Source organism: Ceratotherium simum, chromosome 10, assembly GCF_057802395.1.
Source record: "Ceratotherium simum simum isolate JZ-2026a chromosome 10, ASM5780239v1, whole genome shotgun sequence".
Lineage (NCBI taxonomy): Eukaryota > Metazoa > Chordata > Mammalia > Perissodactyla > Rhinocerotidae > Ceratotherium > Ceratotherium simum.
In genome coordinates this window covers 79344417-79363755 of record NC_141909.1, presented here as the reverse complement: position 1 = coordinate 79363755, position 19339 = coordinate 79344417, and the positions used below count along the sequence as shown (strand labels likewise).

The window sequence follows — 19339 nt, the reverse complement described above, 5'->3', positions numbered from 1 at the left end:
GTGATCATAAGGAATGCGGAGAGCAGGCTGGAACCCTTGGTACAGGCCGACGCTGCTGTCCACAGATGGACTTGCTTCTTCCTCAGGGAAGCCTCAGCTTAGCTTGTAAGGCCTTTCAACTGTTTGAATCGGGCCCACCCAGATTATCTAGGCTAATCTCCCTTACTTAAAGTCAGCTGACTTTGGACTTAAATCACATCTACAGCACACCTCACAGCATCACTTGGATTAGTGTTGATTGAATAACTGGGGATGGTAGCCTCGCCAGCTGACACATGATAAAAACCACCCCGCCATTCCCTAGCTACCACTTCAGGCGGCTGTGTCAAGCCACTGTGTGGAAGTCTGTGCCCTCATGTTGTTTCCTGGCTTTCTGGTCCAGAGGTTCCTGTTCCTGCCAAAAGTTCTGACCATAACCTCATCACTCATTGTCCCCATAGCAGCAGAAGACCTAGAATTCAATTGAGACCAAAACTTGGTTAAGAATAGAGGTGGTACGTCAAGAGAAATCTGACAAAGAGGTATAGTACTGAGAAGGGAATGTCGAAATAATCCTGCAGTTCTTTTCACCCCTCCTAGAGTGGACTTTTCCATTGAAGAACCAGAAGGTCATTTTCCCTCTCTCACTTCCTCCTCACAGGGTGGGCAGCCTTGTGTAACTGAGACCCTGGATCCACGGACAACATAACATTTTTATTTTCAGGGCTAAAAATAAAGAGTTGTTGCCCAGGAGGAAGAGGTCAGAGTCAATTCCTGCCAGGGTTCTGTGAAGGATTTAGACAAGAGGTTGCAAGTCGGCAGCAGTAAGCCTGGAGACAAAAGCCAACCCACTAAAGAGGGTGGCGCAGAAAGCTGGAAAGAACTGGGTACCAAACAGCACCACTGAGCAGCCAAACTAATGCCAACGACGCCTACCCCTAGACCCCTGCTTACACAGGAAAAACACTCAGGTCGCATTGAGGTAAAGCCAATGTTTGTGAGTTTTCTATTATTTGCAGAACAAGAAATGTGGCTGGTCAGACAAGAACAACACCTTCCACAAAGTCTGTCCTGTTGCCTCAGCAGGTTGTTATGCGAATTAAATGAGCTAATGCATCTATAAAGAAGTACGAACATAAGGCGTTTTAATATAGTGCCCAGCACAACGCCTCACACATGACTGCTACCCAGGAGATGCGTGCTTCATTGCCCTGACTTTTACCACAGCACACATAAGCAAGTGGTTTACTCGTGAGTTTACGTGTGTCTTTTCCCTACATAAGAACAAATGAAAAAAAAAATTGAAATCAAAATATTTGTATTTTTTGCTTCAGGAAAGCAATGATAAATTTGATTTATCACCAAAAAAAGAGAGAATATTAGTGTTTGTGAATTAGCAATTTTCATCCAAATATCTATTTCCACTTAATGACAGATTTTGAAGGAGGGATTCAGCAAGGTATAGAGATATTCACAATGCCATGCTAGTCCATCTAACTGGAAAACTGCAGAAGTTACTTTGCACAGTTCATTTGCTGGCTCATTTTGTGTAACCCAGGAGGAAACTTTGGATCCCTGAGATACAGAAACCAGAAAAAAATACGTATGCCCCTAGTGAACCTTGGAAGGTCATCAAAGGGCATCTCTCTGCCTCAGGCCAGCCTCAATATAAACCACCGCGGGAGAGGAGTGCCCGCCTCGCCTGTCAGGCCACCTGCTCCTCATTAATCAGGATGACCAGAGTCAAACGTGCCCTCTCGAATTCTGACAGACTTTCTGGTGCATGATGACAGCATTTTTCCTTGGATCACGAAAGTGTAATGTATTTAGTCAAGTTGCAATAGCAGATTATGACTTCATGCAAACCTTGAGAAGTTGCCTCCTACTCTCTGTTATGCCATTATATAAACTTTACTGGTTCGAAAAGAATTGTTTGCCATAATAACTGAACCCTTTCACATTACCACTTTTTAGAAAGATCAGCATTAACTGGAGGCAGTTATCACAGTGATTAAGCACAGAGGGCATTACTTGGTTGAATGTCCAACTTTATCACTTAGCTGTGTGGCCTTATGTAAGTTAATTACCCTCTCTGTGTCAGAATTTCCTCATCTGTCAAGGGGAGTGTATTAATCATGTTTTTTATTTTCTATATTTCCTCATGCTTTGACACCTTGGGGCCTTGCTGGCCGGGGAGAAACTGCCCCTCCCAAGGCTATCTAATTGCTAGAGAGAGCAAACAAATTGCCTCAGAGTGTCACATGCAAACGAACCAATCCAAAGCCCATATCCCCAACCACCTCCTCTATCTAACTCTCACACACCAAGCCAATATTTCCCCTGCCCTAAATCTCCCAAGGGCCAGGTAGTGGACAACTAGAAACCACCTCTGTAGCACAGAGCCCACCAAAATTATCCGTGTATCCAATCCTGAGTTTGCTCAGACTCGCCTCCCCTGCCCCCCATTCCTTCCTGCAGGAACCACAATCAAGTCTCTGGGCCATGCTTTCTCTTTCGCTCCTTCTGCCTCCGGGTTGACCCTGGGGCTTCTCCGTGTGGCCCTGCGTGGCATGCTCCATCCTCTTGAAAACTGTGAGGAATAAAACTTCTTTCAATGGCATTGACCTCTCTGTGTTCTCATTCAGTCACCTTGATAAATTAAATGCTGGGTACAAACGAAACAGGGGGATATTGAGGGCTCCCCCTCTAAGGCCAGTATGAGGATTATGCAATTGAATACATGCAGAACAGCGCCTGCTGCCTTGTACGCCCCTCGGGGGTTCACTGTTACTAACCCCGCCCATGTTGCTCCCTTTCCTAGGATGGAGAGTCTAGAATACATCCTCACAACCACTGCCCTCCTCTAGGATCCTCTCATTCCTCACCTTATGATTACAGGCTCCCTGACTCCAAACCGTGTCTTGCCAGCGCTGTCCTCCTTAAAATACACTTCTTCCTTCTCTCTGACTCCCAGCCTCCTCCTAAAAGCCTATCACCTGGTAGACCAAGACCAAGAGTACACATTTCTCCCCAAGAGGGCCTGGGGATAGCCCATCTCCTCCTCCTTGCTCAGCACACACAACTCTCCCGAGGCCCTGTGGTGATTCAATCATGTGCCTCCCAGATATCAGCAAAGGTGTTGAATATGTCACTCTGCACAATAACGTTTCAAACCCAATAGCTGCAACAGCTACTGGCAGAATTTAATAGTCTCCTTGAGCCAGGGCTTTACTCGCTTTCATTTCAATTTTACACCTAGTACAACTCTTGAATACAGGTACAAGTAAGAAAGCCACTGCACAGAGAATTTAAATAATCTACCCAAAGTAACACAGCTATTGAGTGGCTGAGCCAGATTTCAAACCCAGGGCTTCCTGACTCCTAGCCACGCCCTTTTCACATTGCTTGTGTGAGCTGCTATTAATATTGTTGGGGTGTTTACCATTATTGTCACTGGTCTTAGCACTTTTATGCTTCTCCATTACTGGCCAACATGACAGAAGTAGCTTTTTTGTATCACACTGGCTATTCTTCCCACCAAAAAAGACTCCAAGTTCTAGTGTAAGCAACCCAGACCACTTCCATTCAGAACACCAGCAAGCCAGAGTCTTCCTGTCAAGGTTGCTTCCATAAATTACCTCTTCTCTAGCCTGTACTATTTATTGTAAAATCATTGATTCTTAGATACCGTTTTTTTTTCTCTGATGGAATAATACTAGAAATAAAACAGCAACAATTCTCCATGTATGAAACATGGAGATTGAGAACTACTTGTTAGCCAATTCCCAACAGAAATAAAACTTTCCCATTTTATCACGCAGATAAAATTATCCAGTTAATTGTGGAAATTGACTGGCCTGATTTTTAATTAGACTTTCTAGGCAAAAATATAAACGCTTTGGGGGCCAGCCAGTGGCGTAGCAGTTAAGTGCACGCGCTCCGCTGCGGCGGCCCGGGGTTCGCAGGTTCAGATCCCGGGCATGCACTGATGCACCGCTTGTCAAGCCATGCTGTGGCGGCGTCCCATATAAAGCAGAGGAAGATGGGCATGGATGTTAGCCCAGGGCCAGTCTTCCTCAGCAAAAAGAGGAGGATTGGCACGGACGTTAGCTCAGGGCTGATCTTCCTCACCAAAAAAATATATATAAGTAAACACTTTGGGTTTTCAAGGCATTTTATTTATTTTGTATAAATGTAAGAAACTGTTTTTATAATAATAAGACTGTAAGTTGATTAAAGCGTTTTTACGTATCGTCAGGGTTGGAGTTTGACCCTTCTTTGGAGCAATTTATTTCATTCAGAAAACTGCTCCAGTCCATAGGAGCACACAGGACCCCTGACTCAAGCCACAAACCTCAAGTAGATGATGTCTTGAAAGGCAGCAAGCCATGGATAAGCAGAGAAAATTCTAACATCAGCTGTAAAGGCTCATTATGGTTAGAATGCTCACAGAAGCCTAACTGATACAGGGACTTCTTTAACCTACTTTTCCAAGGGAATAAACCAAGGCTCAAAGCTGTTGATGTGCTGGAAAGCACATGGCCAGCTGATGAGCCACACTATCTTTCAATGCAAACAATCACTATCAATAATACTTAGTGTGAACAATCCTGTAAGGGCAACACTCACCAGATGTTTGTCAGGGCCTTTAACACGCCAGGTGCTGGCCAAGCCTTGAGGTTACTGAGAAAAGAGACAAATTGCTGCATTCAAGAAATTACAGCCTAGCAAGGGAACCAGGCACGTAAAAGTCTAAAACACAAGAGGATGGTACAACAGAGGGATCTTCGGGTGCCATGGAGCGTCGGTGGAGACCTAATTCTGTGTGAGTGGTAGAGAACCTTCACCAGCGCAGTCTGTGCCTACTAATAGATCTACAAACCCGTCAGTGACAGACGGAAAATTTTTCTTTTCACTTGTGTTAAATCCAACCCCACACACTGTCCAACGTGCCTCTCCGGCCTCAACTCTGAACACACTCATTTGCTGTGTCCCGCCACACTGATCTCCTCCCGCCCCCAACGCCCCGCCCGGGCACTCCTACACTTGCTCTCTCAACCGGCCTCTTGCTTCCTCTCCCCTCTTCCTCCTCCTGGTTCTCGCCTGCAGGCCTAACCGGCCTCTTGCTTCCTCTCCCCTCTTCCTCCTCCTGGTTCTCGCCTGCAGGCCTTTGCCAGTGCTGCTCCCTCTGGCCCAAGCACGTTCCCCACAGGAACAAATGGGTCTCCGGAGAGACCCACTCTGGGTCTAAAAGCCTCTCCAGCTCCACCAAGACCATGCGAGTGCCCCTCTCTCTGCTTCCTTAGCACCTCAGTGACCTTGCCCTCTCTTTCCTGCCCCAGCAGTGACAGCTCTGTGAATACAGGGACCACGCCACCAGTGCCTAGGACTAGGTCATCGTAGGTGCTCAGCAAGCAGGAATAAAAGCAGCTTTTCGATAATTAATATCAAAATTCTGTTTCCACTTAATTGCACAAACAGAATGGCATGTCCCTTGCACTCCATAATTCTTTATCTAAAATGTACAGTGCCATTTATAATTGCATCAAATGAATAAAATACCTAAGAATAAATTTAACCAAGGAAGTGAAATATCTGTATACTGAAAATTATAAGACATTGATGAAAGAAATTGAAGACACAAATAATTCTAATTATTATCTTTCATCAGAAAATATTTGCAAATTACATATCTGATAAGGGGTTAACATCCAAAATCTATAAAGAACTCATACAACTCAACGGCAAAAATCAAACACTCTAATTAAAAAATGGGCAGAGGATCTGAATAGACATTTTCCCAAAGAAGACATACAAATGCCAATAGGTACATGAAAAGGTGCTCGACATCACTAATCATCAGGGAAATGAAAATCAAAACTGAGATATCACCTCACACCTGTCAGAATGGCTGTTATCAAAAAGACAAGAAATAACAAGGGTTGACGAGGCTGTGGACAAGAGGGAACCCTTGTGAACTCTTGGGAATGCAAACTGGTGCAGCCACTATGGAAAACAGTGTGGAGGTTCCTCAAAAAATTAAAAATAGAGCTACCCTATGATCCAGCAATTCCACTTCTGGGTATTTACCCAAAGAAAATAAAAACACGAACTCGAAAAGATATCTGCGCCCCCATGTTTATTGCAGCATTATTTACAATAGCCAAGACATAGGAGCAACCTAAGTGTCCGATAATGGATAAAGAAAATATGGTTACACACACACACGCTCACACACAGAATGGAATACCATTTTTCCATAAAAAAGAACGAAATCTTGACATTTGCAGCAACACGGATGGACCTTGAGGGCATTGAGCTAAGTGAAATAAGTCAGACAGAGGAAGACGAATACCATATGATCTCACTTATATGTGGAATCTAAAAAATTAAAACAAAAAGCCGAGTTTATAGATACAGAGAACAGATTGGTTGTTGCCAGAGGTGGTGGGTAGGGGGTAGGTAAAATTGGTAAAGGGGGCAAAAGATACAAACTTTCATAGAATAAATAAGTCACGGTGATGTAACATACAGCGTGATGACTATAGTTAATAATACTGTATTGTATATTTGAAAGTTGCTAAGAGAGTAAATCTAAAAAGTTTCTCAACACACAAAAAAAATTGTAACTATGTGTGGTGATAATGTTAACTAAACTAGACTTATTGTGATGATCATTTCACAGTATACACAATTATCAAATCATTATGTTGTACACTTGAAACTAATATAATGTTATATGTCAATTATATCTCAATTAAAAAAATGTATACTCTCAAAAAAATGCACACTACCCAAGATTTAGGCTTCTTCATCATCTGTGAATTAGAAGATGCAAAGACTCCCCAAGTTCCCAAGGCAGCAGGATCTGTTGGGCCACCTTGACGGTATTCAAGGGTGCATCAGGGTTTTCTATGTCTCCAAAAAGCTTTGAGCTATATCTGGTATAGCATACGTGCAAGGTATTTAGATATCAAGCACCCTTTTTGTATGATAGCGATAATGATTATGAAGTGAGATAGAATGTACTTGCCAACTGTGAATCAATACAAACGTGAGGGAACAGGAGCATCGGGACTCCACCCGGCCTAGAGCCCTTCAGTTGCCCCCCAGCACTAGTCCATTCCAGACTAGTGTCCCTCCTTCTCCCCAGGCCTCTCCTAACCTAGCTGAATACCCTACAGGGATCAAGAAAAATCCCCTCACCCCAAGAAAGCCTGTAAGTTTAGCAGCAAACAACAATTAACACAAACGTCAAGCCACTCTGAGCGTGGCACGCTCCCACCTTTTCCAGCCTGGTTGGTTGTCTTCGGGCCTCCCCAGCACTCCCCAACGATGGGCTAGAACCTGCTCCCGATGTAATGGGAGTGGGGCACCACCCTCCTCCTCATCAAGTGCCGGAGCACAGGGAGAGGTCCAGCACCCCAGGAGGAGGCTGCTTTAGAGCTGACTGCCTGGGTCAACTCCAGGCTCTGCCTCTTCCCAGCCAGGTGAACTTGGACATGTGAACTAACAGTTGGTCCTGATCCTTCATCTGAAAAACTCGATAATGATAAAACTTTCTTTGTAAGATTTTTATGAGCATTAAGTGGGCTAATGATAGTTTTCTAGATTAGAAAAGTGCCTAGTACACAGTAAGCACTCAATACATTTGCTATTATTATTGGCACCATCATATTCGATTAGTAAGGATTCTTGGTTTTGAGGAAACTAACTCAAACTAGTGTAGGCAAAATGGGAAAAATTTGGCCTCAGGAATTAATAAAACCAGGGCTTGAAATGCCACAAGTACTCTGTCTTTTGTCTATTTTTCTCTTTGGTCTGTTTTATTCTCTCCACTGGAGGCAGTGAATGACAGACATCCCCCACCTGGGCTCTTGGGCGGGCTCGGGGCCAGCTCTGTCCAGTCACTGGGGACAGGGCATAGGATTTGAGGAAGGTGGTGGCTCTTACTCAAACCTGAAATAAAGGAACGTCCCGAAGAAGAAGGGGCGCTCTTGTACGCAGATGAAAGAGTTGTCAATGACCACTTTCACTGCCATCTTCTACAAAAGCATTTCATAGAATTAGACCTCTTCCCTTACGGAAGCCTTTCCTCATTCATTCATCCCCACCTTTGTTTGTGCAACAAATATTTAATTCCACGTCTGTTAGGTGCCAGGCACTGTGCTTTGAGGTGGAATCACAGAGATGAAAAAGACATAGCCACTCAAAATTCTGGATTTTCTTTTATCCTTATAGCCAACTATTCAGCTAAAACAAATCCATTCGTTAATAAAGAGGAATGGCCAGGTTGACGCCTGGCGTGCTCCCTCTGAAACGATGAAGAAAGCAGCTGTTGCTCCACAGAAGCCCCCTTGTCAAGGAAATGGCAAATTCTGACGGCCCAGGACCAGCTGCCTCAGGTCACGGGGTGACATAATCCAGTGAATCCTTCCACAAAGGACGACCGGGCAAGTGTTGGTATAACTTCACCATGAACAAGTGTTTGGAATGTGGAAAAGAGCAACAGATGAAAACACGGAGCTCAGTTCTCTGACGCACAAGCAGCTGCAGAGGCACATGGAGCCCGAGAGAGAAGCCATGGGAGAGGCCAGGCCAGGAAAGCCAGTGTGAGGCCAGGCCCTGGCTGCCCTTCCACACGCCTGCCCCCGGTTCACCCTGGGACTGCTTCCTCTCCCACCTCAGTCTTTTCCCCACTATTTATTCCTCTAGCGACTATTTCTTGCAGTCTCCCCCTATGAACTGTATGCTTATGTTCCTCAAAATCCATATGTTGAAGCCCTACCCCCAATGCGATGGTATTGGAGGCGGGGTCTTTGGGAGGTGACGAGGTCATGAGAGTGGAGCCCTCACGATGGGACTAGTGCTATTATAAGAAGAGACATGGAGATGATCTCTCTTTCCGCCGTGTGACGATACAGCGAGAAGGCAGCCATCTGCAAACAAGGAAGACAGCCCTCGCCAGGAACTGACCACGCTGACACCCTGATCCAGACATCCAGCCTCCAGAACCATGGGAAATAACTTTCTGCTGTTTAAGCCAACCGTATATGGTATTTGTTATAGCAGCCTGTATATGAGCTGCCGACTAAGACATGCCCCCCTATTGCCAAGGCTTGTGCTGGGTTCTGGGAGTAGAAAGAGAAGGAAGGCCACTGCCCCAGAGGAGCACAAAGCCCCCTGAGAAAGGGAGGCACACAACCTGGCAGTGACTACGGCGTGTGCATAATGGGGCGCATCTACCAAGTGCTCGGGGAAGAGGACAGAGGGAGGAGGAGAAATGACTCCACCTGTGGGACTCAGGTGTCAACGAAAGATTGTTTGATATTCTCAAGAGTGGCTTCTGTGCAGCACTAACACGTGATTTTCATTTTAAAAATTAATATTTATCTTATTAAAGTTACAAATTTTAAAATCTAATTTTTCCTTTAGTTTTTAATCTGCCAAAGCTTCTTATTTTATAAAATTAATAGCATGACTCTAGTAATTTTAGCAATCTCTACTAAGGAAACCTTTACAACTTAATTACATTGCCATAAACAGTTCAAACTTATTTATAAATATAAAATCTTCACTTTGCTTTTAAGTGCTACAATTAAAATTTTCTTAAGTATTTAACTCCTACAAATCTAATAAACTTATTAATGTAGTAATTCTTCAGTTATCTTAAATGTATATCATTTCAGTAAGACTTTAATATAAAACCGCAAGTCACTAACATATTTTAATACAATTATAAGGCTAATTTGTTGCTCCAATATGCCAATTTTTTTTAAATGTCACAAATATCTAAAACATCAATGACGCACAATGTATTTCTCAACACTAAACTATAAATACCACAAGGTTGATTGGTTTCATCCCCTTAAATATTTCTATACTTAATTCACAACCTTCTCAAGATTAAAAGGTGCTTACCTCCTAGGGAAACAATCATATAACCCCAACAATTTTGGAGGTAAATTTTCATCTTGCTGAGGGTGCATACCAACAAGAAATATGAGCTGGGACCTGAGCTCGGAGGCCTCACACATTTTTCCATCTGTTTTTCTGACCTCAACTGCCAGGCTGAACCATACAAAGACGGATTCTACACCTCAGAGAGAGGATGTTTGTGGAGCCCACATTCTAGGGCCTAGGTTTGACTCATCCCCTTATCTAATTCTTTTAATCACTCATGGACGTCTACAACTGCCAATCAGGATGCTACATCACCTAATTAGATTTTGTGTTTGATATCCTAGTTTGTTAAGGTTACGCCTTCTGTGGTCTGAGAGAGCAAACACCGAGCAGACCTCCTAGAGCAGGAGGCACTTGGACTGGGTTTAGTGCACCTCCTCACACCATTCCTCTGGGGCCTCGTGCCTTCTTGCTTTCTGCTCACTGACCAAGGCCCCACGGTGGGGGGCCCGGTGGTATGCTGGAGGCAGCTGCACACTTCTCTTCCCAACCTGCATTCAGTGATATCACATTGGTAGCTTGAAATCAGCCATGGCGGGAGTGTTTACACTGTGAAAATAGGCGGATGCTACGAACAAGGGTTTTCAGGAGCTAGCTGTTGCACACTTACCAGCACACTGTTGTTGGTACCCCAGTCAGGCTTGCAATCTCTTTGGTCAAGTTCTGTATTCTAGGCCCACCAGTTGATTATTTTCTCCTTCCAATCAAATTTGGTCCATGCCAAGTTGGAGTGTTATAGAGCTCTGCACTACTTCTCTAGTGGAAAAGAGTAAACCAATATTAGATAAACTGAGTCACATTAAGATATTAGTGACAGCTGTTTACACGCAAGCTGAGAGAGGAGGCCTCTTCCGTAGGATGGTGGGGACATCATTATGATTTTTTTTAAAAAGCACCACCCTTTGAGGACCTTCTCTTGTTGTCTTGATATCTTGCTTTCCACAGTGCTCTCTGTAATGTCTTATTGGTCTTATTGTTGTCGATCATAATCTTAAAAACCAATGTGTAAACCTATGCCTTAAAAAAGGCCACTTCCAAAACGAAGAAAAACAAATCTTTGTAACATCACTTTCCAGAGACAACTGCTTTTACTATTTTGGTTTATTTCTCTATTTTCTATCCATACATATTTCTACGTAGTATTTAAGCACTAGACACATTTATGATGCTTCTCCCCTAGGACTCCTCCAGCCTAAGCAAACACATCTTACACCAAAGTGACCTGACTTCTCTGGCCACTAGACTCCAAGGTAGCCCATTCTGAGGCTGACCAAGGACTTATGAGTCGTGGTCTGACTCAAAACGATGAGCTGAGCCAATTAGTTTAGGAACTTGGAATTAGGAGACTGAGAAATGAAGCTAGTGAGTAATGAAGCTAAGATGAACAGATGCGAAATATAAGAGAAGCTAAGGAAAACATCCTGGACTACGCGCAAGCTGCAATTATGAGACAACAAGAAACATGTTTGAGGAGAGGAGGTTGGCATAGTAGAGAGAAATATGGAGCAGGCGTGCAGGGAGAAGGCTCTGCAGGGAAATCCTAGTCCAAGTAAGGAAACTTATGCTCAGTGATTTTCCATTTTCAATTTCCAAGAGATGTGTCTGTCCTTGATTCCTATGCTTTGATTCTCATGAGACTTCTGAAACATACTTGAAGCCCCTTTTATTTTGAGATGGGTCAACGTTACTGGCAACCAAAAGAGACCTGGCTCATCAATTTAATTTGAATTGACATTTTTTATTGACTATTATAAAGCATTTCCCCAAGTTATTACACATGCCTTAAATACATAGTTATTAATGGCTAAATAATATTTCACAGTATGCGTACATTGTATAGGAAACCTAAATGACAACAAAGTTGATTACCATTAATGCTATTAAAATTACTCCCTAGGGACTAGGGAAATCTAAGACATGCAATTGGCCAAATGATTCAGGAAGAGCTCCAATATTCTTTCGAGAATCTTTTTACCTACCGGAAGTGGCAACACACACACACCAGCTTAGTTAGTAGAATTTAGCGTGGAGACATCTAGCCAGCCTTCAAAACATCCTTTAAGTCCTGGTTCCCTAACTGAACCCACTACAGCTGTTTTATGAGGGCACGGTGGGTATTTTCCAGCTCCCCGTGCCATTGTAACCGTGAATAAGGCAGCCGTGGCCCTGCCTGATCTTAGTCATGGAACAAGGAAACCTGGGATAAAGGCCACTGGGCAGTCCAGAGGAGCAGGTTAGGCACACAGAAACAACACGTGCACCTACACCCTAAATGCACATTTTCTTTCTAATAGAAAGATTGAAAGAATATAAAATGGTATTATTGTACTTTATAAGAAAAGTAGAAATGGTATCAGCTCAAAGATTGGCACCAATGCTTGGTAAAACCTCAGGCAAGCTGTGAGGAAGGAATCTGGGCTCCATTCTCTGTTTCAAAATATAGTATCAAATGCTGCTCTTTGTGGGTTTGGTGATTGTTTGGGGGAAATAGTCTACCACCTTTCCTTCATCAAATTTCACCCACATAGTCACTGGAAAATTCTCCTGTAGCTCTCCTTTCCCAACATAACAGGACAGTTAGTCTTTTTAGCTGGGTTTCTCCCAAACCCCTAAACTCACACCAATTCTCCCACAAAATTACACCAATTCAATGTTATCAAATATATCTGAGAGAGAAAACCCGTAAGTGTAAGTGAAGCAGCAGGGGCATCTCTAACTAGGAGTAGCCTTCCTTTTTGAGCTTTGCCTTATCTTTTTTCAGGGAATGGATGACGCCATGATGTAGCTAAACTACCTATGAGGTAAGGGACTTAAAGTTTTAGTGTTTACTTAGTGTTATTTACGAAGGGTCATGGGCCCACTTAAATCAAAGGTTAGCTGTGAGAAAATGTGAGATGATGTGTGTAAGAGCATTTCATTAAATTTTAAGCAATTTAAAATAAAATGCCTCCCTTTTGCTGGAAAGTCAAGTAAGCAAAAAGGTCCAGTGAGCAGCTGAGACTGGAATATCACAGACTTGGGTTCACGCCCTCTCTACTTGACCCCGGGCAAGGCCCGCACCGCTCTGCGTTTTGCTTTCCTCATCCACAACATGGTATTATTGACGTCTTATGTATTTCATCAAGGTTAAATATATTCTGTATTAATAATGCCTTCCTCACTAAGTTAATGAGAAGAGTAAATGACATTTTTGATGTGTCTGCAATAAAAGTGGTCTTAATGGGGGAGAAAAAGGCCACTTTCCAGTTGGCCTGACTCAGGGGTTTGATCATTCTCCTTGCTACTCCCCTGATTGAACTACTGCCTCAGATGTGTTCTATTTGGCCTGTACATTTTGGCCAGCAGTGTTTAATAAATAATTTAAACACTTACCAAATTTTGTCAACATTTAAGAGTTGGGAGATTTCACTTGCAATCCAGATTTCTGGCTTCTCTTGACACCTGGAAGATCTGAGAACATATGACCCACATTATCACACAGCAGTGGTCGACAACTAATCCGGGCTGGGAAGCAGGTGCTCTTCTTTAAATGGGTTGCACTGGCTTCGGGTCACCACAGTATCTGTCTAACCTTCTTCTCTCACTTACATTTACTCCCTGGAATGAATCTTGGAAATAAAGGTAACATTTGAAGCACAATGGCAGGCCAATGGGTGCGTTTCTGACACAAGGGAGGCCTTCATAGGAGGAGGATTGACGGTGTCTAATAACACTAGATGTTGCCAGGATGATAAAATTACAGCGTTTTCTAAGACTATTCACTCCAGTGTCCTGAATCTCCATCCCAGGCCACAGATTAGAGCAGCATCTACCCAATGCTTTCTCTTTACAAAAATAGCACTGTCTTTCCTTTTCAGAAGAATCTCAGACTGCCTGGGGTGAAAGGGACCTTCATGATTATCTGGTTGAGGATCACACATCACTTGAAACCTCTACAACATCCTTGCCTGAGATTCCCAGTGATCTCCAACCAGCTTAGACAGTCTCACCACCTCCTCATGGAGCCATTCTGACGCTTGAGACCATTTTCTTCAATTGGACCGGAATCTGATGCCCATATTATCATTCCAGAATTGTATAGCACGTTATAATTTGCGAAGTATAGTCACAAACACACTCTCATTTAATCCTCAGTAGGATTGAGTTATTATTCATATTATTGCTTCTTTACAAATGAGGAAATTGAGGCTCAGAGAAGTTGCATGGCTTAGCCAAGCTCACACAACTGGTAAGTGATGGCAAGACATGGTTTTTCTGATTCAAATATCAATATTCTTTCCATAGAACCATTGGGCTAAGATCTATCCTGCGAAATAACACTGCACACATCTAATTTCTCTTTATATAATAGACCTTCATACATTTAAACATAGATATTATGTCTCCTGTGAGTAGTTCCTATTTCTAGTAAAATATTCCCTGTTCTCTTGACCAAGATTCATTTGAGAAGGTCTCTACACTTCTCACCATTCTCACTTCTTTTTTTTTTTTCCCAGTGACGAAGATTGGCCCTAAGCTAACATCTGTTGCCAATCTTCCTCTTTTTGCTTGAGGAAGATTGTCCCTGAGCTAACATCTGTGCCAACCTTCCTCTACTTTGTATATAGGATGCCACCACATACACGGCTTGATGAGCCGAGTGTAGGTCCGTGCCTGAGATCCAAACCCGTGAACCCTGGGCCACGGAAGCAGAGCGCGCAAACTTAACCACTACGCCACAGGGCTGGCCTCTCTCATTTCTCTTCTGAACACGATTGTGTTGATTAATTTTATGTGTCAACTTGACTGGGCTAAGGGATGCCCAGATAGCTAGTAAAATATCATTTCTGGGGTGTCTGTGAGGGCGTTTCTAGAAGAGCTTAGCATTTGAATCAGTATTTGAGTAAAGAAGATTGCCCTCACCAATCAGGATGGGCATCATCTAATCCCTTGAAGGCCTGAATAGAACAAACAAGGCAGAGGAATGGCAAATTTGTTCTCTGCGGACTTCTGTCTTCTCCTGCCCTCAGCTGTCAGCACGCCTGGTTCTCAAGCCTTCAGTGTCACAGCGGAAGTTAAGCCGCCCTGTTCTCCGGCCTTCAGATTCAGAACGGATTACACCACTGGCTTTCCACGTTCTCCAGCTTGTCAACTAAGATCTTGGAACTTTTTGGCCTCCATCATCCATGAGCCAATTCCCATTTTATATATATACATAAAGGCTCAGTTTGAAACTTAGAAAGCCGCCTGTGGTGGGTCCCTAAAGGAGGTCACAGAACAGTCTGAAAGGAGCCGGTTAGGAGCTCGCCGAGGGACACACGCCTGGGTCTGAATGCCTGCTCTGCCACCAGCAGGGGGGCTCCTTGGGCAGCTAGAGCTGGGGGTCCCCATCTATACAGGGCGAATAATAAAAGTACTGTCATTGCAATACAAAGAGCCACGTCAGACAGATGTGCTGACGAACCGCGAACCTCCAGCACGAGTTCCTAGAACAGCTACGAAGCACAGCATCAAACATTAGTTACGTCATCATAGTCCCCTCCAGAGCTCCTCAACCTCGAATGTGCACACAATCACTGGGGACCTCATCAAAATGCACATTCTGATGCAACAGGCCTCAGGTGGGACCAGAAACGCTGCCCATCGTGACCTGCTCCCCGATGAGGCTGACAAGGCCTGGCCGCCAACCACTCTGAGAAGAAACACCTGGTCCACTGTGTCCCCAGTTTGCTTGATAAGAACCACCTGGGGCACTTGCTAAATATTCAGATAACCAGGCCTCTCTCCTGGAAATCCCGATTCAGCAGGTTTGGGCTGAAGCCTAGGAAGTTTGGGAAAACTAGAATCTACTCCTCTACCTTTAGGCAAAAGTCAACCATTGCTGAGCATGGACTTAATCAACACTGTCTAGAAAAAGGCAAGTTGGCTCATTAACACAGAACATTCAAATAACCGAGTCAGCAACCAATTCTGTATGGTTTTCAAAGGATGTAAGTGACTTCTCTGTGAATAACAAGGAACTTTTATTCCTCGCACTGAAGGCCTGTGTGATCCCAGTCAGGCCACCTCTCAGAGGAGCTGGGGTCGGCCGGGTCATTGGCGAACGCCAACGTCATCCTCAATGCCAGCAGAAAATAATCTTAGCCAACAAGTGTTTTAACCACTTGGAGCATGTTGCCAATGACCAGACACCAAGAATCTTCCCTTCTTTACAAAAATTTTAATACCAGCAACAACAAAAGCACAGCACTTAATAAAATAACTAAGACGTACAAGACACTGATTTTACGTTATTGATGGGCCTGGAGAGGCAGGACGGATTATTAAGGTTGATAAGGTTATGGCCACCCCAGACGTAGAGAAGGACATCAGGGTCTAATCCATTCTCCTCCTTTTCCAGATGACCAAAGTGACTTGTAACATAAGCAATGGGAAGCAGATCCAGGAGCAGAACCTACAGTTACAGCATCCTCGAGGACTGAGGGACTTGCAGTATCACCTGGCCCAGTGGCTTTAGCAATCTAGAAGAATTAGGCTCAAAGGAAAGCTAACTAAGGACAGACCCAGATCTATCAGAGATTAGGAAGAGCACTGGACCGAAGCCAGGACACTCACATAAGAATCTCTGTGTGGAGGCGGAGTCAAGATGGCGGCGTAGGCAGACTCTGAACTCACCTCCTCCCGTGGACACAGCCAATTTACAACTACTCGTGGAAAAATTACCCCTGAGACAGAACTGAAAACTGGATGAGAGGAACTCCTGCAACAACGGACAATCCTAACTGGGGTGGAAGAGGCAGAGACTCCCTTCCGGAGAGGAAAAATGCCGCCTTCACAAGCCGCCAGCTTCACGGCCGCCGGGAGCAGCTCACAGGTACGCAGCCTCCCTGGAGGCCCGGGGCCCTGAGCCGGGGAGCGCCCCCGCTGTGGGCATTTTGTGGACCCAGCACAATCGACACCAGCGGCATAATATCTGACTTTGCCTGCTGCTAAAACATTGGGGAGCACCCCCAGAAAACCCGGTTCACAAAGAAACTAAAACTGGCTCTTAAAGGGCCCACGCACAAACTCACCCGTTCCAGAAAGCATCCTAAAATCACCAGAAAGAAAGGTGCACACTGCTTTGGTGACAAGAGACTCACCTAATAGGCCCTGAGTGCATCTCGGTGAGGGGTGAGACCTCTCCAGGGACTGGGACATTGGCGGCGGCCATTGTTGTGGCCTGGTGTGAGCGTGCTGACACAGACGCCATTGGAGTTTTCCCTGAGACCTGCTAGCCCAGGGTCTGCTCCACCCGCTAGAGCACCGATTTAATCCAGCTCAGCCAGGGCAGGCAGCCCACCCTAGAGACTGGCCCCACCCAACAACAAGCCCTCAGGCAACGTGTGGGCCTGCATAGATTGGTGACTGGATTTTCTGCAGCCTGGCAACTGAGCTGACTTGAGCCGGGCAGGGTGTGCACAAGGAGCGGGTGGAGAGTGTGGGGTGGTGGCGGAGTGTGTGGGGCTCCCGCCGTGGAGAGACTGGGTCCGCTTGGGGAGGTCGGGCGCCACACGGGCAGGCCTGTGTTGACTGTGTGTGTGGACCTGTGGGCAGCAGGGCTTGTCAGCTGCAGAAGACTTGTGCTTCTCAAAGACCCACATAGGAGGTTTGCCCCACCTTCCAAAGCCTGAAACAATTGGGTGCTTCCAGTGCCTGAGGGCAGCCCCACCCAGCTGCAATCCTCAGAGAGCTGACAAGAGACCTAATAGGCTAGAGGCTTACAGCAATTCTAAGGCCCTGAGCCTAACAACCTGCCACACTGGGGGCCTACTCAGTTAAAAGAAATACTGCAACACAAATGTGGTATTAGAACTTACAGCCAACTGTGCTGGGGCTCCCCACACCTGATAAAGAGACTGAAGGGTCCACAACAACTACAAACAGCTGAGCATTACAACAGCTGGCCAGGAGCATAACTCGGCCTCCCTGGGTGCCTACAGGGAGAGCTAACAGGCCACAACAGAAGGACACACATAGCCCACATAGGGGTCACCCCTGGAACATTGAGAACTGAGGGAAGCACACAGCAGGTCTCCTAAGCCATCACTTACATAAGGTCACCTATCCAAGAGCAGGAGACGTAGCTGACCTACCTAATACATAGACACAAGCACAGGGAAAGAGGCAAAATGAGGAGGCAAAAGAATACATTCCAAGTAAGGGAACAGGACAAAACCCCAGAAAAGGAACTAAGTGAAACAGAAATGAGCAACCTACCTGACAGAGAGTTCAAACTAAGAGTGTTAAGGATGCTCACTGATCTGGGGAGAAGAATAGATGAACTCAGTGAGAATGTCAACAAAGAAATGGAAGATATAAAAAAGAACCAATCAGAAATGAAGAATACAATACTGGAAATGAAAAACTCATTAGAGGGACTCAAAAGCAGAGTAGAGGATACAGAAGAACGGATCAGTGAGCTGGAAGAAAGACTAGAAGAAATTACCCAAGGTGAACAGGTAAAAGAGAAAAGAATTAAAAAGAGTGAGGACAGTCTAAGGGACATCTGGGACAACATCAAGCGCACTAACATCCGTGTTATAGGTGTCCCGGAAGGGGAAGAGCGAGACAAGGGGGCAGAGAATCTATTTCAAGAAATAATACATGAAAACTTCCCTAACCTAAGGAAGGAAACAGACATCCAGGTACAGGAGGCACAGAGAGCCCCAAACAAGATAAACCCAAAGAGGCCCACACCAAGACACATCATAATCAAAATGTCCAGAATTAAAGATAAAGAGAGAATCCTAAAAGCCGCAAGAGAATGTCAAGTTACATACAAAGGAAACCCCATAAGGCTATCAGCTGACTTCTCAGCAGAAACCTTACAGGCTAGAAGAGAATGGCACGATATATTTAAAGTGCTAAAAGGAAAAAACTTACAGCCAAGAATACTCTACCCAGCAAGGTTATCGTTCAAAATGGAAGGAGAGATCAAAATTTTCCCAGATAAGCAAAAACTAAAGGAGTTTGTCACCAAGAAACCAGTGTTACAAGAAATGTTAAAGGGACTGATTTAAGGGGAAAAGAGAAGACCACAAATAGGAAAAATTATCTATTTCCACGATTAGAACGTAATGGATACAAATGCACAAAAAAGAGGTTAGATATGATATCAAAAACATAAAAGGAGGGAGGAGGGTAGTTAAAGAGTACAGCTTTCAGACAGAGGTCAAACTAAAGTGACCATCAATTCTGTATAGAAGAAGTAAGGAACAGAGAAGGACTACTTAAACACTGAGGAAAAAAAAAAAAGTTAAAAAATGGCAGTAAGTACATACTTATCAATAGCTACTTTAAACGTCAATGGACTAAATGCTCCAATTAAAAGGCATAGGGTGGCTGACTGGATAAAAAAACAAGACCCATATATATG

General features: G+C 44.4%; 1 protein-coding gene across 3 annotated transcripts in view; it reads right to left on the bottom strand.

Annotated features, from left to right (window-relative positions):
- SACS (sacsin molecular chaperone) overlaps positions 1-17133 on the bottom strand; it is a 118592-nt gene extending 101459 nt beyond the window's left edge. For all 3 annotated transcript variants that reach the window (XM_087436311.1, XM_087436306.1, XM_087436312.1), the window contains exons 1-3: positions 17064-17133; positions 13315-13392; positions 10553-10698 (exon numbers count right to left, since the gene is read on the bottom strand). The gene's annotated coding sequence lies outside the window, so the exon portion shown is untranslated. The remainder of the gene's footprint in view (positions 1-10552; positions 10699-13314; positions 13393-17063) is intronic.
- Between the last annotated feature and the right edge of the window lie 2206 nt (positions 17134-19339).